The 21888-nt window shown below is 38.5% G+C and overlaps 1 protein-coding gene across 4 annotated transcripts in view; it reads left to right on the top strand.

Moving 5' to 3' along the window:
• The window catches only part of PlexA (plexin A), a 597216-nt gene that overhangs the window by 331992 nt on the left and 243336 nt on the right, over positions 1–21888 (top strand). For 2 of the 4 annotated variants that reach the window (XM_083117041.1, XM_083117037.1), the window contains exon 1: positions 17342–17979. The exons of the other annotated variants lie outside the window; for them this stretch is intronic. The gene's annotated coding sequence lies outside the window, so the exon portion shown is untranslated. Of the gene's footprint in view, positions 1–17341; positions 17980–21888 lie in introns of those variants that run through there. 4 annotated transcript variants of the gene reach the window in all.

The following is a 21888-nucleotide window of genomic DNA, read 5'->3' as shown; positions in this document are numbered from 1 at the left end:
GTATAGTGCGCGTCAAATCTCCTGCATATGGCGATAGCCAATAGCAGCGCACTGCAGCGGTGCCATGTCGAAATCTCACACGGAAAAGAGAAAGCGTGGTTGAGCGAAACGCCTTTTCAAGGAGAGCATTGCAACGCCTGTGAGTCGCTGGTGCTGTTCAGCCTTTCAAGGCCATATGCAGGAGATTTGACGCTCACTCTAGCAGGGGATAACTAAAATATTACTTCTATTTTTTTTTATCATGATGCTCGTGTTTGATTTGATATTGGGAATAGGAGACACTAAATAAATTAATGTAATCCTTTAATAGATAAGAAGTGACAACTTCCGTATCCTAGTAGCCAAGATCGCTGCAAAAGGAGGAGTCTTCGTGTGTGCTTATCTTCGTCCTCTCATCCACGTCAGTGCTCATCCATTCCAATCCATTGCTCTTCGTTTTGGATGTTAGTTCAGCCCTTGACCACTGAGCCTGGTCGTGACATTAATCCATGAGAACTGTGGACAAATTAACAAGCGGAATTTGCGTCATCTTTTATCTTGCTTCTGTACGCGTATTAATCAGATCAGCATATGGAAGTGTCAAATCTTTCCCGCCGCTTCTTGTTACATGCATGGGACTCTCATTACGGGGGATAGAGGCGGCTGATATCTCTTCGCAGCAGACGCTTGATGCCAAAATCAAATATAGAGGAAGCGAGGGTTGATAACTCTAACAACACTGATAAGATGATACTATTTCCTCTTCGAAGAAGCCAGATTCCCGGTTTTTCCGTATGGTCGAGTACAATCAGCCTGTGTTTTTGATTTAGCCGTTAATCATGTCGTTTCATAAACGGACAGAAGTAAAGAAAGTCCGCTTTGGACGGAAGCATTTCCTTTGCCATTTTTGCTAACATAAATGCTATGTATTTGTAAATGCTTCCAAATACTTAACAGATAGTACTTTACACGGAAGCATGTGCTTTTGCGATTACAATGTAAAATATATACAGGAAAGGCACGTCGAGTTACACCATTCAATGGTGAGTGCAATGTGTTTACAATTGGAACAACTAAAATTTTCTTCCGTATGTGTACTGTATAAGTTACAAAGCGTGCATTTAAGCAGAGCCATTGCTTTGTACCTAAAACCGTTTAATAGGAAATGTTATTCCTCTCGGTTGAATTCTTATCGTCTTTTAAAAATGTGAAGTGATGCATTGTTTACCTCTCACGCAGCCGCCATTACATCTGCACTCGTGATCTAGAGGTCGCTTGTGATTGGTTATGCTACGGAAATAGGACGGATCCTATCCTTGAGAAATGCTATGAAATGTGCCATGGCATCTGAAATGCCATAAGATTTTTCACCTTGCACGGTAGCATTTTGGTCATGACATAAATGATAAGGAAAATTCTTTCCTCTAAAGCGGGTCTTAGAACAAGTGAACTGCCGGCCCTAGCGTGCAGTTGGGAACCTCCTCGACAACTTAATATATAAAGTAGTCCCTATAATCAAGGGATTTTTTTAAATTCACTGTGGGTTACATAGTTCAAAATTGTAAACTGTATAATCTCAGTACCTGGGCCCGAATTCTGAGATAGGAGGAACCCTACGTTTTTTTTCTCACTTTAAGACAAAGCACCAAACTCAACCATACATTGTTGGCAAAAAGGGAACAGGTTCGTCGCCATTTCCACCCAAAACTCTCCACCAGCAATAATGATCTGGCGGAGCCTTCCTCTCAACCGCTACTTATATGCTATTTCCAGCACCGCGTTTATTGCATATTTCCAAACATGATGGTCTCCCAAGGCCCATAATGATGACCATATCATTTACAATAGGCCATCAGCGCTTTATGGCCCAGGTAGCTGCAGAGGTGGGCCGGGGTTTCTGGCGGTCGTACAAAGGATCCGGCTGCAATGCCTCGGCACTTATACCGACGGTTTCTCAGGCCGGTTTTGGCAAGAATTCACGGGAACTTATTTTCCGAGGCTAACTAGGCAACCGAGGAAAAGAAGAGAAAGTTAGATTTGACGTAGGTACGGGAAAGAGGGTCGAGAAGACCGCTCAAAAGAACAGACTCCTCAATTACGGTTTTTGCCCGCCTAATAGAAATTGGTGGAAATGGATCTGTAACTGTGTTCCTTGTAATATGCGTATCTTTTTGTGTGTTATTAGGCCAAGCTACTATCTAAATCCAGAATCCTTCACTGTGAAATTACCTTTATGAGAAACACCTAGGGTAAAAGCAGATGGGCTTACCATAAGAGCTACGTACGCCATAATAGAGTCCAAATAATGATATATATTCAGTTTTTAAGCTATTGATTGGCATAGTTTCAAAAATTACATGTTAGTTACGTATACACACTAAATATTTCTAAAATCATTACTGATAATCATTTAAATGATGCAGAATACAGAGTCAAACGGAAGACCTTTGCGTATACACTCCGCAGTTAGAAATTTTGCACCTTCAACTACGAATACACAAGTGACTGACGATAATGTCAGGGAACCAGGCATTTAACACCTACATAGGTTTCAAATATTTACTTAATGTTATCAGCGACATGTTTCTTTCAAATACATACATGTCTTATTGGCTCACTGATTATTTCACTCAACCAAAGTGGCAAATCTGGAAAATGTATAGGATAAATGAAGATTTTTCAAGTTTACTTACAATAAGAGATAATTTCTTAGTTAAATATATATGAAATCCAGGATATAAATAAACTTTAAGTAGATAAATAAATTAGTAAATCAAACAGATTAGAAGTACCATACATACGGACAAGTCTTCATGAACGATCATAGCAAACTGATAAGCAAAACCAGCCACAACTCCGAATTACAATACTCTGAGAATTCAGTGTTATGGGTTGGAATCCGGGTAAACCATGAGAGTTTCGCTGGATTTGTTTTATCGTATATTTCTTTCATTGTCCATCCTCAACTCATGGTTAACCCAGAGTAGTAGAAAAACTGACATATAAAAATCAAAATAAAGACAAAATATTCCTAATGGCTAACTTCAGAATACAACTTGTCTCTTAAAATCGTTAAATGAAACGAGTTTGAGTTTGGGGATTTAAATTTAATTATACTTCGATTTGTCAGTAAGAGCATATATCAGTCAATCATTTATTAAGAGAGTTATACGTTCAAAATGCTTCTTCCTTAATCTCTGTGACACCCTATTGTGTTCCCAGTCAGGCCCTGTATCGAACCTGGAACCTCTCATGTCACGTGGGATCTCCCTTAAAATCTTATTCTTTACAATTCACTGTGGCAAAATTTAATGTTTAATCCACGCTTACAGAGAAATGTGTTTATGTTCTTTAAATATAAAATCGGTTGATGAGTAATAATTTAGTTTTTATTAGTAACATTTGAACGATTTTCAGGAAAATAAGTGCGTACGTGAATGTTTTAATTACTACTGTTCAACTTAGAATACAATTCAAGATTATCCCGGCATTGATGAATGTCCTCAAGTAAGAATAAGGTGTTGTACGCCGGTGAAGTAGAATTTAATTCAGTTTTATAGTTTTCACAATGATCGATCAATTATACCTCTGAGATAGATCACTTGAAATGAAAACTTGATTAATGAGAATATAATCACGGATGTGTTCGATAGGAAGTCTAGTTGATCAGCGTGTCCGAGAGTCGAGCCATAAAATCAGTTTGAAACATGGCTGCTCGAATTTCCAATAAACTTTACACTCCCCTCCCTCTCAACACTGGAAGATGAATGACGGCGCAATAAAAAATAAATAATACCCGTGCCTTTATATCGTTACAAAGTGATTTCACCAGCGCTTCGTCCAGAATTTACGTGAATTAAATAGCGTCGCTATAGATACATCATTATAATCTTCTTTTTGGTTTCGTTGAAGACTGTCTCTGAAGTGGATTGCATTAATTGCAGAAATAATAAAATAGTCCATTAGCTAGGTAGGGGCCAGGGTGTGTTCAGTCTCCCTAATGCTTCTGTGCATACAAAGAATGTTTCATGTGTAATGTGAAAACCAAGAAGGGTGTGAAATAAAACTACCGATTGTACGCAAGGACGTATTTATTTAATATAATGACTGACTGATTTGCTATATTTTACTTCCCTTTTGTACCACTTTTGGCTAATTTGTGAAGATGGGGATGAATGATGATGTGATGAAATTGTTGAATGGACACTCACAAACATCCATGCCCGGGATTCGAACCCGGGACCCCTGGCGTCAAAGCGCGATGTGCTAACAACTCCGCCACGGGGGGCCGGCGTGTTTAATATAATGAAAATGTTCTTTTTAGCATTTGTTGTACTATAATCGATAGTTATTTATTTCCTCTGAACTTGGAAGGCAAAGATTATTATATTGCAATCACGCTGCTTTTAAGGAGAGTACCAAAGAAGATTTCTGCACAGTACTACTTACGATAATCATAATATGCATAAAATATTAATCTGGAATTTTGCTTTTCGTCAACTGGATCTAACATCCTTTTTTATTATTCAATAAATATTCCATTCTTTATCTGTTTGACATTAATTTCCTTGTTTTTACACAAATTTTGGCGATCTTAAGCTAGATAATAAATATGTGCTGTTATATCTATATTCTTATACGTATTCATGTAATAATAAACTGCAATATTAATAGATGTATTCATTCATTCATTAATTGTTTTCTTCCCAGGGGTAGGCCTTTCCTTGCAACCTCCATGCTGTTCGATATTCATCTCTTTGCTTTGTAGCAGTGTAGGATCCATTTATTTTGATGTCAATCATTTGGAATCTTCTTCTTCCCAGAATCTTTCCCTCGACCATTCCTTCAATAGCATCCCTTAGGATACAATTTGTATATATATTTTAATTAATATTAAATTTAATTATAATTTAATTATTTTAATTTAACCATTTATATTGTTGTTATTCTTATTTCTGCGACAGTTGGTTTGGACCCCCTTTCCTGATATATATTTCTAGATACGTGCCTGATTGTACGTGCTTGCAACATTGAGATAAAATAAGATAAAATATAATTTCCGTGTGCACGGATCAAAAGAATTAAACTTCATTTTCATTATCCATGCTCTAATCTCGCATGGTTATCTCCCGTGGTTAAAGGTGAGGTGCTTTTTTATATGATAATGATGTTGCAGTTGAGTGCATTGTGAAGATGTTTTCATTCGCACCGTAGTTGCAATCCGATCTGGGTGGAATGCCTTCAGATTGTCTGCAGCCCATTACGGACGTTAATGTCGGCGCCAGGCGAGATAAATTTAATAATTAAGCAACGACTGACTTCCTCTTTTGATATACAATTCTTTCTGAACTGAGATGCTGAAAAGCTCCACACTCCCCCTCCCACACATCTTCCTTTTCTTCTGCAGAGACCGTTGCATATTTGTCCTTATTTTCTCGTGCCTCCTGCGCAAAGCGCTTCTTCTTGCTTGAGTAATTTTAATAGGGCAGGAAGGTTTTACAAAGGGCAAGACAACAAGTCGAGGGCTGCGTTAATTTCTCAGCTGCATCAAATTGTTGTGCGTAAAACTAGGAAAACTTTTTTCTTTAGTTAACTACTAGTTTCGTTCACCATTGTGTAGGAGGTATAAAGGCTACTGAATAAATTTTCACATGCAGTAACGCTATATGGGAACACGTCTTAAGGTTATTAACAATACAAGGCTCCATTGTGCCTTTGTAGTGGACGACTTTAAGATCTTAAGCACTACTTTTCAGAGCAGAAAAATTGATTTGAAACAATAGTTTGTAGGATGTGAAATATTTTTTATTAAAAAAATTGACATTGCTTGCATGCATATGCAGTAAATCCTCATACTGTTTGTGCTGTAGTATTGTAGGTATTTTATTGCTGACATTCTGTTCCGCTTCCTATTGCGTGATTTTTGATTGGCCATTAGTGTTTTTGTTAACGAGCTATGATCTGCTAATTTGCTCGTGCTATTAAGAAATAGTGCTCTAATATTTAAATGTTTATTCCCAATAATGTCGCTTAGTTCCAAGGAGAAACATTACTGATAACACTTCTATTTTAGGTATTTGTGTTTGTGAGCTCATGCAAGGTCGAAACAGGTTTCCAGATTTTTGTACGAGTACTTTCCTCCTTTTGGAACTTCTAATATAAATGTATTTATATTTTTAATTAGTGTCACTTTTTTTCACTTTTGGCTCGCGGCAATGAGAATGAAAGATGATTAGGTGAAATTGATGAAGGGACACTGACAAAGGAACATCTCTGCCCAGGTCGTGTCTCGAAACCGAAACCTAAGGGGTCTAGATCTTTAGTCAGTCTCACGGCTATGTAATTTCTAATTATCAATGAAAATCCTAATTCCTTACAGATTTGAATTTGCACCGGAAAGACCTGAATTCGTTATCTTGCTTTGTACTGGAGGTACATTTTCATGCTTGTACTTTGTGTGTTTGACATACCCTGAAGACAATGAGACTTTGCACTAGAGAAATATTACATGCTGATCTCGGTCTATTTGATATATTTTTTCCCTCAATATTCTGTCGCTTTTCTACCTTTGCATGGAAACTTCGTCAGGAAACTGACGAGATAAAATCCTCAAAGTAACACCCAACCCACCAAGTTTGATTGTGTCATCAGTGCTGCAGTCCAAAAATTTTCACAGATCACTAAGTAATAGCCAAATTACATAAGTAAATATAAACTAAATGAATACCGCCGTAAACTCTCGACTACAGCCCTGTGTGCCATCCAGTATCATCATCCGTCCCTTGGTGAATGGGTCAGCATAACTCGATACGAAGCAGGAGTGCCCAAGTTCGAAACCTGGGTAAGGCGTTTCATCAGTTTATCATCCATTCTCATCGTTGTGACTAATCCAAGAGGTAGAAAAGCAACGTTGATTAACTAAAATAGAAATAATATCATCATTCGCCGTTTCGTCGCTATTACTAGTGCCTATGAAGGCAAATCAACCAAATAGCAAGATCGAAACACTAAATTGGAAATCACGTTCAAATTTGGTTTGTTAGGAAAAAACAGAGAAGGTGTTTGTTAGAGAAAGCGAATACCAGATAACCTTCGTAGTTGAAGAAACATTCCTTCATCCCACTCGGCGCCTGGAGACGTAACCTATAGATGACTTTAAAAGCAGTTTTCTGTGAAAGGCAAACCACAACCTTCATATGACCTTGCTTCCAACAGTGCAAGGGAATTAAACACCCATCTACGTCTTGCTTCTTCTCTGCATTGAAATGTTTAGGTTTTCCTATTTTTTTTCCTGATCGGACGCGTTTTATTTTGTGTGTATGTAAATATCTGTGTGTGTGTTTCAGTTCTGATGCTACAAACAGTGCAGTCAAACTAAATATAAATGGAATCTGTGAACTACTACTTACTATATCACGCTGTAATACCAGTAGTGGTTCTGGGTTTGAATCCTGGAAAGAATTAGTTTTTAAATATGCACAAGTATGTTTTATAATTTTGTTTTCAACTGTAGTTTATATTTTGTGTCATGTATTACATACTTCATCCTGTTATTAATTACATATAAAAACAGTGGTTTAGACTATTTCCTTCCTTAAATTCAATTTGTACAACTCTTACGTAAAATATACTTCATTGGTTGATTCGATTTATTTTACTTCGTTTCTGCTACTTTTGGCCAATCGCGAAGATGAGGATGGATGGTGATAAGATAAAATGGATGAAAGGACAATCACACACCCACAACACGAGCCCCACGAAGGATTATACAGGCCATGAGTCCAGACGCCAGATCCTCGCTAGTCTGCAAAATACACCCTAGTTAAATCTACTTTTGCTGCTTAATTGTTCCTTTGATTTGTGTAATAAAGTTGCTGTACCTTCAGTTTTATGAGCCCCTGTCTCATCTTGACACATGCGCACCCTCAACATTTTCTTCAACAATGCTCTAAAACTTACACAAGAGTCAAATTTATGATCATTCTGATGCTATCTTTACACCCACTGAAATTGAAAACGCTTAATGATTCCCTGAAAGAGTGAAAACTTTAGAATCGACCTTGCTTGAAGTACTGGTATGCAGTGGTGAACAGTACTGTTCATCCATGATGAAACATTAATGTTGAATTGTGAGCGTTCCTCACAGCATTTTTTTTAACAATCGACGGGTTCTGGGAATACGAGTCGAAATGCCGCCATTATAACGTGCGAAGCGTCGGTTCTCATGTGGTTATGCTCGGGAGATGGTGGAGTTTGTGGTGTACGGGTTGGGAACTGTGTTCTTCCCGACTTCCCTGTGGTAGGACGGCGAAATGGTCCCCCGTCGCCCTCGCGAGACCACCGTGGTTCAGTGTGTCAGCCTCCGCCCCCAGGATTAGCAATTCAAACCTTGAGTTGGGTAGCAGAAAAATGGCTGTGCTCTGAGCCGGAACAGCGCTGTTGTTGCCAGACTATCTGCAACACGCTCATCCAGTTGTTTATCATTAAGATAACGAGCATTCTCGTAAACAGTTCTCACATATTATTTTTGTTATCGCGCCCTGGTTTGGAAAAAAAATTCCATTGCTTTCTCTATGTGCAGTAAAACCTGATCTTTCTGTTCTTAATTTATTATAAGGTTATTTTGAATTGCAAAAAACGCCATATTTTATGTACGCTGAGCGCGTTGATATTGCACGTAATGTTTTCTTATGTTTATTGTAAATGAACGTTTCTAAATAAGCTGTGTGCTGTAATTTAGTAGGAATATTACGGGATACTGAGTTCTGTACTAAAGTTACTGGTTCGTTTTTCATGACTTCTCTTTGGTGGTAAAATACAGACCTCCGAACGGGTCTTACTTGTTTCATAGTTGTTAAGGTTGTCGCCTTGTCATAAAGGTTTCCCAGATTCGATTCGCTGTAATGGCACATTATTGTAATTTGGATCCATGGACGAGTTAAGTGCGAGAGCGATGTTCCCCTCAAATATCTAAAACTGCAGTAAATTGTTAATTATCGTAAGAGTAAATAAGATGAGTTAAGTAAAACGGTTCAAGCAATATACGCGTATCAACGTATCAATGCCAAATCCATAATGTGCAAATTTTTACTTTTTCACTTACTTACTACTTTTTGATAGATACCGATGCAGCACTAACGAAACTCTTTACGGCAGAAAACAGTACTCACAATGGATTTTCATGAGTTTTCTGCAAAATTAGAAAAATGTGAAGTTATCCCACCAATTTTGGAACGCCTTGTTCCAAAAGTATAGGAGCACCAAAGATACTCTTTCTGCAGAAAACAGCACTAACCATGGGCAAAATGTGGTTAATTTCTTGGACAAGTGGCGGGCTAGGTTCATGGACCTTATCTGCTCACCATTCCTCACTAACAAAACTCCAAGATGTGTTTTACCTCCCCCTGGTGGTACTTTCATAGTTCTAAGTGAATGTGAGTATTAGAAAAAGAGCACAGTTCTTCTAAGCTGTGTATTTCTCCTCGCGTTATATATGTAGTTGTGAGCAGATCTTGAAGCCGATTAATAAGCTGGATAAATATACCATTGATGAATGTGTTTGGACTCTCATTATTGCCTGTGGCGAATGAAAACGCATTACCTTCAATTTTAAGTTTTCACTGATCACCAGAGCAATGCATTTTTCTTGAAGTCAGTTCTTCAACGTTCCTTCATCCATTCATGTGCTTTGTGCATGACCGTATATAGAGAAATAATGGGAAGGGTTCAACTTTCAGCAGCCCAAGGATAGTAAAAATTTAATAGTTATAGACCGTTAATAATAATAGTAATAACTATTGTTTGATGTTAATGATTATACTTGTAAAAGTGTTACTAATTATCATCATTAAACAGTTTACAATTAATCAATAATATATTTCCTTTTAAACAATCTCTTATCATACCTTTTAACAACATTACTATTTATTCTTCATTATGATTTTTCACTTTCTAAGAATACATACAATGAATTATTGCCAATTTTAGTGTAAGTTATATTTTTTATTACTAATTCTGAAACGTGCTTAGGTTATGAAGAAATAACATTATTGAAAATGAAGAAAAATGTGACCAATCATTATAAATAAACTATATATTTTTCTTTCCAAAATTCTTCCAAGTAATATAATGAAGTGATTAATTATTGGTTTGATTATGTAATTAATGCAAAATGTTTACTGAACCAGTGGGAGGATCCGTTAAACCCTCCCCTTGTATACGGCCATGTCTTGTGCATCCTAAAGTAGTGTACTTTGTGTAAAATTCCAGCCGTACGGTCATGTGGATCTTCCTATATTACGGCTTCTCGCTGGTGAAAGAAAATGTACCCCTCTTCCTTTAAAACCTTGTTGCGCGTTTTTCCTTCCAAGAAGCTAAGGGGGACTCGTTGTTTACAGTACTTCCATAGTTATAAGTAAACATTTCATGCTGAAATCACCCCGCCTGACAGCCATTACATTTCAGAGTGAGTTGAATCCTTGGTGATGCTTCGTAGATCTCATGTCACTGATAACGTTACATGTCTCCAACAACGTCTTCCGCTGCTTTAATTAAAGGCGATTAAAAGAAAAGTGTTCGTATCTTGCGATCTCTAGAACCTGGATGTAAAGAGTAAGCGTATAAAAGGCAGAGTAATATTGGGAATGTTATTCGGTTTGAAAGATAATTTGGATATAGGTGAGAAAAATTAACCATCATGCCAGGCTTCTTCGTTACTTACGATGATATGTGATAATTTGTAGATTCGAATGCTTTTGTCCAACATAATCAAGTTTATTTTAAGTCCACTTTATGCACAGATAGGCTAATTTGGACTGTGCCGACAGTTTAAAGTGGGATCCGAGCCACTATGTGTAGTGTTGCCCACGAGACGAGACGAGACTTTGGTCTGTCTCGTCTCATGGAAATTCTGTCTCGTGTCTCGTCTCGAAAATATTCGTTTGTCCCGTCTCGTCTGGAAGGGTTCTGTCTCGTCTCGTAAAAGTAATGCAGGATATTATGCCAACAAAAGTTATAACTGGGAGACTTCACAAAATATTATTCTCGAAAATGGGTTAAACCTGTAATACTTTGCTCACTGTAGTTATAGTGAGAATAAATCTGATTCCTTAATCATAAGAACATGAGTATATCAAATAAAGTTTGTTGATTATCATTAACTAGATATTGTATAGAATCTGCCTTGCTTTTCTAGCTCCCATCCACTCTTTATCCATCCTACACGCAGGGAGCTTTCAGACGGAAGGAACACACCACAGGCGACAAGCCGCACGGGGGTTTCCACAGAAGTGACAAGCGACAGGATCCCCTTCCGTTCCGTCTGATAAAAGTATTCACCGCACGGGCAGTAGCAACAGATCGAGGCGATTCTACGCTTGATATTAAGAAAACGACCCAATTTGACGCAAGCGACAAGAGACACGTGGTACTTCGGTTCGGAAGGTTACGTTTACTGAGGGTTCGTATCCAAGCGAAACATTTGCTTGTCGCTTCTCTCCTGTGGCTTGTTCAATGTGACAAGCAACACGGAAGTATCACACTGAAGCAACGAACGACAGGGACACTTCAGTTTATAAGCAAGCATGCATCGCGCATGCGCAGATAACAATCCTCGCGACTATACACGGTATCCAGAAAACGGCCTAAGCAGAACAACAAGCAAGCGACAAGCGAGACGTGCAGCTTCGGTTCGAAGAGTTTCCTGGGAGGGAGATTTCTTCACACCAAAGTTACAGGCGACAAGCGACATGAGTTGCTTGGAAGCGAACTTTCAGTAGTCAATGCAACCTTTCGAACAGACGTGTCTTTTGTCGCTTCGGTCCGTTGTTCACGGATGCGGGGTGAATGCTTTCCTTCAGACTGAAGTGAATTGTGTCGCTTGTCGCTTGGGTGTGAATTATACGTGTCGCTTGTCGCTTCGGTGTGAAATTTCCAGAAGATAGCTTTCAGGTTGAAGCGACAGGCGACAAGCGACACAGGGTTTTCGCACCAAAGCAACAAGCGACACGCTCCTTTAAGGAGATTTCAGACCGGAGCGACAAGCGACATGCGACACATGTTACTTTGGAACAAGCCAATCAACAGCAACGTTTCACAGCGTAGGAGCATTGGAGAAATCCTGAAGCGACACGTGTTACGGGTCGCGTGTCGCTTCGATGTGAAATCTCCCTTAGACTATAAGTAAGCTTTCACTGTGAATTCACTACCAACAGACAGAGGCAACACAATGCACGCTATTAAAAAACGGCCCAGTCCGAACGACACGCAAGCGACAAAGCAACACGTGCCGCTTGCCGGTCTAGTCGCTTGTCATTTCCAAGCGACACTTGTTGCTGTCACATGTCGCTTATTACTCCTATGACTTCAGGCAATTTTATGTTCGTTACGTCAAAGCAGAGTATCTAATTGCACTAGCTTTTTACTAGGTTTTTACAGCCGCGGTGGTGTAGTCGTTATGGCGTCTGACTGCCAGGCGGGAGACCCGGGTTCGATTCCCGGTGTGGGTGAATAAAGGTTGGAATTATTCCGCATTGTTCCCGCATAAAGCAGCTCCGGGGCTCAACAGCCTCATATCAATGGGCGCATGGGGGCAATCCTGGAGGGCCAAAGCGGCCGGAGTGTGATGCTGATCACTTCGCCTCCAAAATGACCTCTCTCCCACATCCCGTAAATGTGCATTCATGGCACTGTGTTATATGCACTTGGAACTTTACCTAGGTTTTTAGTGCGAAATCTTTGGAGTTTGCAACCAGCACTCGAGGCTGTGGATTTTGAGAAGAGAATCGCAAATGAAAGAAGGGTCTGTTTGGGCGAGAAACTTTATGACGATTGTCGCAAGTATGGCTGGAGCAGGGCCGTAGTAAACAATGGCAGTGACTACCTACGTATCGTTTTGCGCAAGGATGAATGGAAGAGAGCTCTTGGGGTAGCAGATACGAGTAGTTGCCAGATTTAAGGTATTCTGAGGAAATGTCAATAGAAAGATACAGGGATTTTGCAAGTTAAGATAGCTGGGACACGAGGCTAAAGTCCCGGCAAATTCGTTACGGAAAAACGTGTGACGAATTAGGATTCTTCGAGGGGGAATCTTACAGCTTCATGTAATAGAAGCTGTTTTGGGTTTCCAAAGAAAATGGTTTATTCCGAATAAATAAATATTTGCAATTGATTAGTTATTTTGTTGATATTTTTTCGAGACTTTCGAGACGAGACGAGACTTTTCAGGAGCCGTCTCGTTCCGTCTCGAAAACGAGACGAGACAGGTGAGCAGTCTCGTCCCGTCTCGAATTTTAAAAAGCCTGTCCCGTCTCATGTCTCGTCTCGTTTTCAAGAAAAGACACGAGACGGGACATGTCTCGTCTCGTGGGCAACACTAACTATGTGCTAGCACCGGATATCGAACCAGGGTTCCCTTAATTACAAGGCGACGACGTTACCACTACGCCATCGGGCAGGCATGATGTTACTGTTACTCATCAGTAATTTATTATTTTCGACATCCAAGCAGTAGACTGTATGCGTTACACATTGTTTTAAAAAATATATTTTGGTACAATATTGCATTTTATCCCTATATATACATATATATATATATATATATATATTATCTATTACAACCTAAGGAAATACCTGCCGACTTACGTGACGTAGCGCTTAGTATAGCACAGGGGTCCCGGGTTCGAATCCGCCTATCCTGGGCATAGATGTTATTTGTGAGTGTCCCTTAATCAATTTTATCATATCATCATCATTCATCCTGATCTTTGCGATTAGTCAAACGTTGAAGAAAAGAGAAGTAAAACAAAACATATCAGTCAATTATTCAATGACCGGGTTTCTATATAAAGATAAACCCATCAAGCGTCGGACTTGCCAAAACGGTCTAAGGCAGCCAATGCAGCCAATGAACATATTTTTGACTAATCAAAACTTGAACACTTCTCATGCGTATTCATCTTCTATAGGACATATTAACTTCACGATTGGTTTTGCTATTTGCATCATGAGTAGTTGTAATTATACGTTATGCATTACGAGCTTTATAATTTTACATAATTACGCACAAAGAGTAATTGGGTTAGAATTTACGATTTTATTTGGGATTAGATAAAACTCAAATAGGCAACGAATCTATAGCTCGTTGATTACAAGCCTGTGTAGATATGCTTAATGTGTGTGTGTGCTTTATAATCATCGTTGACGCGCGCGGTCCATCTGTTAGCGTAACAGTTTTATATCTCGTGGCCAGGCATCCTGACAAGTGTATCGGTGGGTTTCCCTGGTCACTTCAGACGAATACTGGGATGGTACATTTTAGTGGTTGCGTCGCGCTTTCTGCTGTGGGTGGACTACTGGATGGCTGTAAACGGTTTAGTTGGGTTTCATCCTCAAAGAAAAACGTATATTCATCATTATCTATGCAATTGTATTTTATTTTTATTGCGATATTTGCCTATTACATTTGGGAAAGATTGAGTAGCCTGATTTTGGATGGGCCTTCACCCACCCTGGCCCAACCCCCTGGTGCCTGTCTGAAGACTGTCCTCTCACTTATCCAGTGGTACAAGAACTTTGCAACGTTAATTCCAACTCCGCTGTCTGTATAAACATTCTAAAACTGGACACCAATAAAGCCCTGCAGTGAGAACCGCCTCGGTAGAAAAATGCGGTCATAGATTGCCACATGATGATACAACTAAAGTCCCTCGGTTCGAATCCTGTGTACATAAAATGTGTTCGTGTTCCTTTGCGGGTGTCCCTTCGTCAATATCGTCAAGGGCCTCCCCGATGGCGTAGTCGCGTGTAACGCCGTTTCCTTGTAATCAAGGGTCCCGGGTTTGATTTGATTTGATTTGAATTTAAAATTTTGGGAGCGTCAGCACTTAGGCTATTTTGCTCCCGTCTCATTATACGGGAGCCATTACAAATAACAACTCTAACTTTGCATAACTAAAAAATTTAAAATGTTCTGACTTCTGTTAAAAGCTGAGGCTGTAAAGGGGCACTCGGCACACATAAGGACAAAAGAACAGGACAATACAAACTAAATTATACTGGCCATGGGGCCAGTCGCCAGAGCCTCGTTAGTCTTCAGTCCAGGGTGCACTAACGTGGAAGTGAGGTTGACATTTGGGTGTACTACGTGGAAGGTCACCCCTTACTCCCCTAAGGGGGGGGGGTCCCGGGTTCGATACCCGGTGGAGGCACATAGTGGTTCGGTATGAACGTCCAGTCTTGATTAGCCTAGTGAACCCAACACATTATCAATATCATCCAATCATCATTTGTTCTCATCGTCACAATTAACGAAAAATGTAGGTATTCAATAAGTTAAAGCGAGGTCCAAATATTGTACCCAGGTTCCCTTTGAATGCAAGGTGATGGCATTTCCTTTTTAACAACGCACATTAATAACAATTAACCTCCCATATGGCTAGTGGTATTGTCGTCATCTTGTAATCAAGGGGTCCCCGGCTCGATACTCGGTTGATGCATATTGCGAAATGATTCTGATTCCACTTTAAACTGTAGGTTCGATCCAGATTAGCCTATGTGCATAAAGTGGACTTAAAGCAAAAATTAAATTAAATCAATTAACAAAGCAAATACGTTTTTTTATTTATATAATTTTCTCGGTTTTGTAAATTTCTCGTGTGAATATATTTCGAATTACTAGGTAATTCAAACAGAAGTTTATTACCCTTGAAACCATCTTTAATGATGTGATGTTTTTATTAATTCGAATTATTAAAAATTCGAGCACTTTTTGGTGTCTCCTTGGAGTTCGAATTAAAAAGAGTCCACTGCGGGGTGCGAAATCTTTGGAGACTGGTGGGGGAGGAAGATCTTAATTTTCATACACACACACACACACACACACACAAATATATATATATATATATATAATCCTTATATTTGAAGTGAAAACTAATTGCTTAGCTATCTTTGTTGTTACTAAAAACCTCTCACCCCGGACATTTTTGGTGGGGGGAAATTTTTAGGCCAAGATGGTTGGTTGGGGGGAAATCCCCTGTCTTCCCCATAATTTCGCACCCTGTGGTCCACTGTAATAATAATAATAATGAAACGGCACGTAATGGTTCGTTACAATACAGCAGATACGTTGCATTATTGTCTTAATTTAAAACAAAGTTAAATTCATCATTGATACAGGTGCATTTACTATGGGAGCTTCCACACGGAATATTTCAGCTCAGAGGAATCCGCTTTTCAACATCCGTCGGAGAAATTATGATGTTTGCATGTGATTGGGCATTATTGTAGGGCAGCTGGCGATGCGATGTTCTTTACTTGGCTTAAGAATGCGGGTAATGATCATTGCCCCCACCTCCGTATTTTCTTCCCACTCTCTAGCGTACCAGGTTTTTACAAAGTCCTCAAAGCTCAAGGCCTCAAGCCGTTCTTGCTTGGCTCACACAAGACCTCCCGCCCTCCCTCGCGCGTAGGCCAGGATTTCCAACCGTTTCCCCGCATAGAGCTGCATACGAAAAAAAAGTAACAAAGTTGAACGCCGAGTATTGAGGGTTTTTTCTTGTTTCAAGTTAACTCCTTTATTTTTTTATATCGTGCTTTGATTGATCATCCACAGTAAAAGATAAAGTTGGTCTTTTTTGAATATGACTCTTTGCAAATGCTTCACAGACCGGGAACTTTCTCCATGTAGCAGGCAGGCACTACATGTTACAGCTTGCAAATATTTTCTCTCTCTGTATGTAAACTCGCGCACACTCAGTGAATTTGTGCTGTTAATAATGCACAATCGAGAGATGTGAAATGTTTATGAATTAAGTTTATTGTCGTGGAAATTCATAGAACAGATGTTTATCATTAATTAACTGTGTAAATTCTTAACTGCAACTGAAAGTTATTAATGCACTAAACCATAAATATACACCTTAATTATAGTACGTATTCGCTCGTAATGTTTTTAAATGTATGAAATTGACATACATGATATTATTTTCCGTTGCATAGGCTCACTTACTGGCTTTTTGAAAATATTTTAATACCCAGTTTGAAATTACGAAGAACGAGTCAAGAAAAAATACTGTCGTCCAGTCATGTTAAGTCATTGTTGTTCGCGTATTTACGATACAATATCCGAGCCAAGTTTCCACATCAGCCTTACAAATGGTAATTATTATGTTAGCAACAAACACACACACGTACGCGATTCAAACAAATTCGTGCGTACGTTCTAGCACGTCGTATATCCTTACACTAAAAGCCGCCAGGAAAATCAATATAGTTGGACACCCTGTTGCCACTACGGCTGAACATTCCTCCTAACGTGAACGCATGCGCAGTCTGTTCTTGTCCCCTTGCGGAGCACGCAGACCTGGGTAGGAACGAATCGAGTGCTTCGCTCCCATTCAGCACTGCAAACGCCTCGCGACGGATGGGTGTGTTAGAAATAATGTTCGTGTTATTCTGAATGTAATATTTAAATTACACGGTCGTTCGGTGTACAATTCTAAGCGAAGGGATTTCGTGAATCGATTTTTGAAACCTGGAGCATGAAGTGTCAGTGGAAGCGACGAAAAAGAGTTGGATTTAGTGGCTGTGTGTAAGTTGTAATGGCTGCAGGCTTTCTGTGAAGTTAGTGATCTTTCGAAGAAGCCAAATTCTGCTGTCTGTGGTGGTTGTGTGTATATTTTCGTCAATCTTGGTACTTTTCAGTGATCACTGTGTGCAATGGGGAAACGCTACCTACAAGCGCTTTTCAAGTTTCCCGAACAATAAAACAAGAATCAGTGATGCTTCGTAATATTTAGAGCAAGTGCAAAAATATTATACTTAATTACAGTTTTATGCACGTATTCGGTAACGCATTTATTGTTGGTAGTGACCGGTAATTTGTTTACCGCAGTGTTTTCTTGTGTGCGTGTTCAGACACGCTATTCATGACGAAAATTCGTGGCGTGGCATCTCCCCTACAAAGAGAATTTGCAGGATAAAACTGTTGTTAAAAATCAGGAGGTAAGTCGAACCAAAATTTTGGATACTAAATCTACCATGAGTATTAAATTCTCTTGCGCTAGGATATCTGTGAATGCATGTAATTGAAAATGTAGGCAAAGCATTTAGCGCATCATCGGGCAACGTGACTAGGCACACACGGCAGTCAGTCTATTCATTGCTTCAACTTGGCACGCGGAAGCAGGGTACCGTATACATATGATAAACGTTCATTGATACATAAGATTTTTTTTTGTTGTTGTTCGAGCTAAATGCCCATTCACCGATGCAAGTTTTCTTTAAGCAAAGCTTGTATTACGAATGTTTCATGGATTGTGAATTTTGTACCCAGTTACGTGTGGCATTTATTAAAGATATTGTATATTTTAACGAGTTTACATTTTCGGGTTTTTACGCCACGAAATACATTGCTTTTTTTTTTCCACCCAGAACATTTTTGTCGGCGTATTTGTTGTTATCGATTTTTTGTAGGACAACTCCGTTAGCCAACATGTTAAGGTGTAATCAAGGGGTCGGTAAATTCCTGTTTACGTATAGTAGGTTCTGTTTCTATTGACCGCAGTGCGTACATTGTATATTATACAAATATTGCATTTCTGGAACACTACTTCGAGACCAGCAACCCTGGCTGAGTATGGAAGAGAATTTGAAACGACTGGCCATTTTAAACGCCGGAGTTTTGTCTTCTCGCTTGTATGACATGACATTTTTAAACATGTTTTATTCTAACAAATATTTATGAGATTTGTATCTTAACAAAAGACCGACCAATCAAATAACGCAATCGATCTGCGTTGCTGTTAACTCGAAGGATGTTTAAATTCCTGTTCGGGAGCTTGTTTTTCCTTTAGTGGGCTGTTGGTTTCCAAACATAGATACAGGTTATGGTCGAGTGGAAAGGTTGACTCTGGCAGTGTCAATATTATTCCATATCTCAATACTTGTCACAGACTATGTATCCCTGGATTAATGCTTGCTTTGGATAACCCAACATTGCAGTCTCACCTTTCTGCTTTGAATTCAATTCATTGACTAGCCATTAGGCTGCTATTTTGTTTGAGATATTCCGGTAGCATTAGCTCAACTATTCACTTAGTTTCAAATTGGTACAATTTTTATATTGGTAGGAACCTATGATTTGTTTTAAGGCGCCTCATTATATTAGTTCGTTCCACGTTCCTAGTGTTAGGTTTTGAAATTAGGTTACATATGGAATTTGTATACGAGTTTTGTGTTAAATAATAACAGTTGAATGCCCTAGAACTGTTACTTTGCAGTAATGACAATGGTGGACAGGTTGTTGCGATAGACTCCATATTCACCATGTGACATTATCTGTGATTGAAACAAGCCACCTTTCAGAATTGTGCATTACAATATTCCGGACCTCCCCAATGACTCAGTGGTAATCAAGGGATCCCTGGTTCGAACCTCTCCAGACGCATATTGCACAGTGATTAATATAGCACTGTAGGTCTAGTCCCGATTATTCTGCTTATAGTTCCCCCAATCCATCCCAGATTTGTTTTGCGTGTGTGCTGTGTTAGTCCATTACCAGGACTCGAAGCTAGGGCCTCTGGTTTCATAGGGCTCTACGGCAACCGGTATATCACGGAGGCTAGATGACTGATCTGAAGTAATTCATATTTGGTGTAAGCAAAAATGTATTAACGTGTTTTAGTTTCTTTGTTATTCTTGTAATTTTCCTTCATTGTCGATGCGCGAATAGTTGAACGCAGATATTAAGAAACATACATAATTTCACGGCTAGTGAAGTTATTTTTTATGTACTGACGTTATGTATGTTAATAATGTTATAATGACGTTCGTATTAAACAAAGACAGCCATCGCTTGTTATTTCAGTGTTGATTCAAGGCAGAGCATCACCTTTGTGTTGAACTGAAATAATTTAAGTTTACTTTAATTGAGACCCGAAATATTGAAGGTGTAGTCGTATTAGTCACCTTGTAAACAAAGGGTCCCGGTTTGATACCCTGTGAAAACACATTGCGAAGTGGTTCGGATTCCACTTTAAACTGTAGGTCGAGTCCCGATCAGTTTATCTGAGCATAAAGTGGACTTAAAAACAAATTTTGCTCTAAATATTTAAATAATTGAATAACCTATAAGAACATGTAAAAGCGATCGGTTATTTATATATATTCTGTCCGATACTAGGATTCCCATTTTTTTTTTTAATTCCCAAGTTGAAATCTTTTCGTTAAAAATATTATACTCTTGAACTTATACTTAGGTGTTTTCTGTTTTTGTGAGTTTTTGCCCACGTATTTTTCAAATTGTTTTTGTTTTCATGAGACACTAACGCCATTATTTTTCATGTTGCTGATTGATAGACTTCGATAAGACTTATAATTGTTTAATATTATAGTTTTTAGTCACAAATCGTCGATTTATAATTATACCAAGTTGTGAACAACTTTCAAAATTTTAAGCTGTGTTTAAATGAACGTGAAGGGTACACATTTCATGGGATCCGAATTCAGAGTAGACATTAATTTTCAACCTAGTTTTTGCTGGGGCAATTTAGGAAAAGCTGCATGTATTTGAGTCATTTATTTCGCTCTTTCCACGTACTATACCAGCACATGTTAGGGTTTTGTTGTTCTCCTTTTTATGTTCGAATATAAGTAGGTTAAATCATTTTTTTAAATATTTTTACACGTTAAATTTGTTAATCCCCTTTGCAAAACAATTTTGCTGTATCCACATGAACATATTTTATTACTATGCACAGTAGGTTTAAAATCTTGTAATTGTGTACAGAATGAGTGCAGATTTTATTATATTTGAAAGGAGAATACAATGTAATGAGAGTTTTGTTTTGGAGAAGAATTTATTTTCAATGTTCATTTATTTCGAATGTCATCACAAAATTATGTATCTGTCCTGTAGAATATGGCAAGTCTCAAAATCCTGTCTGTCGGATCGGGTAGGCCTATGTCTAATTTTTGTTGTATGTATGCACACACATATCTATGTAACATAACAAACCACTTCGGGACAGAGTGCATTTAAATTTCTCTCAATGGTTGGTTGAATTTTATTTGACTAATCATGAAGATGAGGATGAATGGTGATAAGATGAAATTTATGAAATGGGCAATCACAAACACAAATGGACTGTACACACAATAGTCCTACAGATGGTTATATTGGTTGTGAACAGACTACATTTTTTTAGGTTGCCTTAAGGGCAGTTTCAATTGCCTATCTGGATAATGTTAGTCTGTCTCAACCTCATGTTCCTATTTCACATAAACTATTAGGCATATGGAAATGAAATTTGAACTTTATAGTCTATGAGTATTCGCAATTCCTATCACTGTGACGATATTTATACGTATTTAAATAACGAAAGTAAACAATTGAAAATCAATATTGGTACAGAATGACCAACTGTATTGATATTGTAATATCTATCTCGACAGGTAATATCAGCTGATTCCCTCTCGTTAAATAAATCTGTAGGTTAAGTTTTTCCACGTTTTCTACTGGGTATCATTTCGTAAAATATAATATTATACCTGGTCACTTGATATTGATAATAGGGCTCCAGCTTTCAGATGTAATCAAAATCTGAAAATTGATATTTTTAATACATTTTAGCCATTAGAACTCCATTAAGGAAGTAAAGCCAGTGCTCTTTTGTGATTTCCAAATTTACATTACACAACTTCATGCGACATAGTCTTTCATGAATGAGCGAATATTCGCAATAAAATCACTACAATAATATATTAGTTACTTGATTTACTTGCAGCATATTCCACAAAAAACAGATATATATATAAATTAGTGTTTTAGTATTACAAACGTTCAGAGCCGTATTTAACATTTCTTTAAATATATTTAAGACTGCTCTTCAGAGATTTACTTTACCTGAAAAA

Source organism: Lepisma saccharinum, chromosome 2 (assembly GCF_977018435.1).
Source record: "Lepisma saccharinum chromosome 2, izLepSacc3.1, whole genome shotgun sequence".
Taxonomy (NCBI): domain Eukaryota; kingdom Metazoa; phylum Arthropoda; class Insecta; order Zygentoma; family Lepismatidae; genus Lepisma; species Lepisma saccharinum.
This window is presented reverse-complemented; position numbering and strand designations above follow the sequence as displayed.